Raw genomic sequence first — 4740 nt, forward strand, 5'->3', positions numbered from 1 at the left:
CAGAGTATGCAATGAAGCATAGTCAGTCCATTTCCAAGGCTCTAACAGGAACGAACTACTTTGATACCATTTGTAACAACCCAACTTCCAGAACGTCATGATCGTATCGAAAGTAAGGTGTTACCAACCTGCTTTCCTTTATTAACTATTTACTATTGAGCCTTTAGTTTGATATCGCGATTTAGTTTTATAGAAAATTCCAGAAAATTTTGTTTTTGATAATCAAAATCATATATCAAACATTTCAAAGTAATAATAATCACATAATTATTAATAATAATATCTGTCATACAAAAGATTTCAAATAAAACTCAGATACAAATCCTATCCCTCTGTATAAAATAAAAATCTTAAGCAATAAGGGCGAGGGAACTCTATGAAAGCAAATTAACTCACACTTAACTCATAAATAAATTCTATAATCGCCCCAGCTTCACACTGTGTCTTCGAGCCTGTGTCACTGAAAGGGTGGAAAATTTTGGGGTGAGAACAAACCACACGTTCTCAGTAGGGAATGGGAATGCCGTAAAAGTAATGAAATAGAATGCAAATAATTAACATACTCAAGGAAACTATATTTTTATCAAACTCTTATGAAAATACTATTCTTGGTTTTACTTTAACTACTTATTTACCTCTTCCAAAGAAAATCTCTAAGCTCAAGACAAATTCCAAAATATAAAACTGGTCACATTAAGCATTTCTTAACCACACAATTAATTTTCAATCACAACATCAATTCTTACTCATCATCATACATTCACCAACTAATAACACTAACAAAAGATTCAATTCAACACACAAACAAGTCACAGCAAGGCAAACAGCATAATCAAAGGGAAGTACAACGAGCAAACCCAATCAAATGCAGATGCACAAACAAGGATGATGCATGTCTAGCCCTAGTGCAGGTAATGAGCTCATTTGTCGGTTACATACCCGCTCCCGATGTTACCCGGAGTCCTCTGACCAGGTAAGGCTTCCCTGTTGGCAATGCCCCTCGCAAGAGTCCTTTGACTTGCATGGCGGAGCTAGATAACTTATATCTGCCCAACACACTCTCTATAAGAGTCCTTTGACTTACAGGAGCATACACACACTCTCACTGTAAGAGTCCTTTGACTTACAGGAGCATACACACACTCTCACTGTAAGAGTCCTTTGACTTACAGGAGTATATGCTAGTCGTGTGTTCTCGATACCTCTGTAAGAGTCCTCTGACTTATAGAATAGCATTATAGCTAAGTATCCCAGGAAAGCACTCTCAGTGGTCGTACCACCATCTATCTGATTGCCTTCACGCAGCAGATCATCACATAATCATTCTCATTATTCATCATCACTTTCACATTCTTATGCAGTACCTCTTTCTTTCTCTGTTCAATCATACTATACAAACTTTACATCTTTCACTTTTGCAATATCTTGGCTCAAGCCATTTCTCTTTACCATTCGTTCATAAAAATCTCAATCATCAATTCAGTTCATAATCTCTGCTATGGCATTCTTGAGTCAAGCCAACTTTAAAACTATCTTTCATTTTAGTTCTCTACCAAAGACTCAAGAAAATCATTTATTTTTTAAATTCATTAAACACTTTTCAAAACATAACATTTCATTAGAAGTAATCAAATAAAACTCTTTCTCAAGTTTACCAACTTCACAAAGATTCAAAAATCATCTCTCTTACTATTCAAATTCAAATATTATTATTTCACCAAATTTCTAAAAAGGTAATCCTTTATTTCAAGCCCAAAACATAACTCTTTCTATATTGAATCAAATTCAAAACATAATTTCTTTATTAAATAATTCAAGTTCGAAACATAAACCCTTCCTTGGTAATTCAAATTAAAAATATTATAATTCTTTTCTTAACTAAATAAAACTCAAATAATATGATTATCGAAATTCAAATCTTTTAAAATAACTTCTCAAATAAAATCTCAGATTTTATAAAATTTCGGGAGCACCTCCCCTAAAACTCGGACTTAGCCACCCTTACGGGTTCCCTCTTTCTCAACAACTCACCAGCCCTTTTATCAGCAGTTTTCACAACAACAGAATCTCAGTAATCATTTCATTATAAATCAGTTTAACAATCGACATCCTAACAATAATTAAAATCAGAGTTTCCATAAACCGTCCTTTAAAGGTAGATCAGTCCAGCCTCCAGAATTCATAACTAATATTCCAAACACCATCCTTTCATATTTCTAGTTATTTTAAAAGTTCTTTAGTTATTAGCAAAGTTACCATTTTATTCTAAAGATCGCACTTTAGGAAAATATTTCAGTAATCATCCTCCAATCCTTTAACCGTTCTCAAAATCAACTCTAGTTAACCTTAAATCAACAATAACAACCAAATTAAGAAATCAATGTAACCCGAAATTTAGGTAACAAGCATAGCCTCAAACCAAAATCAACCTCATCGATTAATCGCTTACAACAATGAAACCAGTCACAATCACAGCCAAGTCAGAATCAATAAATCATGACACAGAAAATTAGTCTAACCATTAATAAATTATTTATATACTCTTAAAGTTTACTATATTATTTCAGAAAATCACAGGTTCTCAAAACAGTTTAATCCCTTAGTTCCAATCCTTCAATAACCACCAAAACCAATCTCAACTAGTCACAAGTAAACTTCACAGCCGTTCTCATACATCAAATATCCAATTCAACATCAAACAAGACAATAATTCACTCAAAATCAGAATCTCAACCAATTCATCGCAGAATCAATAATTCAGTCACATTTCACAACCACATCTAATTTCAATTATAATTCAAAGTAACCACAACCACATTCAATTCTAATCAAAATTCAAAATAATCACTTCAACTAACTATTCTCAAACATATTTCAAACAATTTACATAAATTAATCAACTCTTAATCATTATTAATTATTTGCAATTATCCAAATAGCTTTGTAGGCATTCCAAATTAAAAACATTAAATCCCCTACCTCAAAGTCGAAACTCACAGAAATCACTAAACCCAGCAGCTCCGTTGGCAGTTCTAACATCCGTTCTGCTCTCTTAGCAGCTACCATGATGATTCTGGGCAGCTCTAGTGATGCTGAAAGGTCTCAGCTTCAGCCAAGCAGCAGTAGTAACAATTCAGAGTAAAGCCAGAGCAACATCAACTCTAGCAGCGGCAGTGGCGCTCTTCTCGGATTCCAAAAACATGGGCAGAGCTCAGTGACAGTTACAGGTTCTTTCCCCACCATTATGTTTCTCCCCACGGCAGACACAACAGCGGCGGCAGCGACTTCCACTAGCGGCGACTAGGGAGGCTTCAGCGACAATGACCAACTTCAACGGAGCTCCAGCAGCGGCATCAACCAAACAACAGCTCTGATGGCGGGAGAGGCTCCGAAAAATCACGGAACCCGGCGGCAGAACAGAGGATAAAGATGAGCAGTGACATGGATGAATTGCTTCAAAATCATAACCGTATCCTCGGCAAGCTCCAACAACCTTCCCGGCGACAGCTATGGCGGCGCGGTGGTTTGGCGACGACGTTCGGGCTCCCTTCCTCAGCGGCAGCTAAAGCTTCATCAATGGCAACAAACCCTAATAGCAGCAGCGGCAGGAGTGGCTTCAACAGCAACGCCTCACCGTGACAATGGCGCGGTGGCGACGCAGCAGAGGCTCTCTCCTCCCCTGGGTTTCGCTCGGTTCCTCCTTCCTCCATGAACAGCGTCGACGGCGTCCCTCTTCGTCGGCAATAATAACAGCGGCGGTGGCGAGGCAAGCTGGACGAGATGCAACTCCGTTCACAGTGCGTGGATGTGTGACGGAAGGAGCATGGGCTGAGCGGGTGTGGTGTTCTGAGTGTGTGTGTGTGTCGCGGCAAAACAAAGGGAGAGAGGGTGAGTTCGTGTGTGTTTGTTCCGTTGAAGGAGGAGGGTGAGGCTGCATCTGTTAGGGTTAAGAATTGGGAAAATTAGAGTTTCTGAATGAATTTGGGGATTTTGGGATTTAGGGTTAGAAATTAGGATTTTATAAAAGAATATGGATAGATATGAATAGATATTTTGATAAAATTGGAGGGTAGGATAATTTTAAAATCAAATATACTCTCTTAAAAATATTTAGGAACATTATTTATCAACATATTGCTAAGTTCAATCAATTATTTCTAATTTACATTATAAAATGAACAAGTTAATTATATTTTGTAAAGTACAATTTAAATTCAAATATCAATTTTCTAGGTTGAATCATACAAATCTCTATTATTTTTCTATCTCTGAAACTTTAATTTCAATTTATAAAATAATTAATTATAATAAAAATTGTACATAAATATTAATTGACTTAAACTTAAAGTATTTATAAATATCAATCTAATGATTTCTAATAAAATAATTTCTAGGAGTTCAAATTAATAACATAATTCATTTAAAATAGAATTTATTTAAATTAAATTATACAATTCTTTCTTATTTTTCAATTACCAAAATTATAATTTCAATCATACCAAATATCTAATAAAGTTTATATAAAAATTCTAATTAATTTAAACTTCAATTATCATGAAACTCTATTTAATCACCTTTAGCAAAATAATTTTTCTTAAAATAAATCACAAATAACTAATTATTTGATTTTCAAAAACGAGGGTTGTTATAGTTTTCAGGCACGCGTTCATAGGTTGAGAATGGTGATGAGTGTCACGGATCATCACATCCATCATATTGAAGTGCGAATGAACATCTTAG

General features: G+C 35.3%; 1 long non-coding RNA gene across 1 annotated transcript; it reads right to left on the reverse strand.

The window, feature by feature from the left end:
• Window positions 1–250: 250 nt before the first annotated feature.
• Window positions 251–3902, reverse strand: LOC140179953 (uncharacterized). The gene is made up of 2 exons (XR_011874208.1): window positions 2980–3902; window positions 251–460 (listed from the first exon to the last, which is right to left on the reverse strand). It is a non-coding gene; the product is annotated as an uncharacterized lncRNA (long non-coding RNA).
• Between the last annotated feature and the right edge of the window lie 838 nt (window positions 3903–4740).

The sequence above is a fragment of the Arachis hypogaea genome, chromosome 16, assembly GCF_003086295.3.
Source record: "Arachis hypogaea cultivar Tifrunner chromosome 16, arahy.Tifrunner.gnm2.J5K5, whole genome shotgun sequence".
Taxonomy (NCBI): domain Eukaryota; kingdom Viridiplantae; phylum Streptophyta; class Magnoliopsida; order Fabales; family Fabaceae; genus Arachis; species Arachis hypogaea.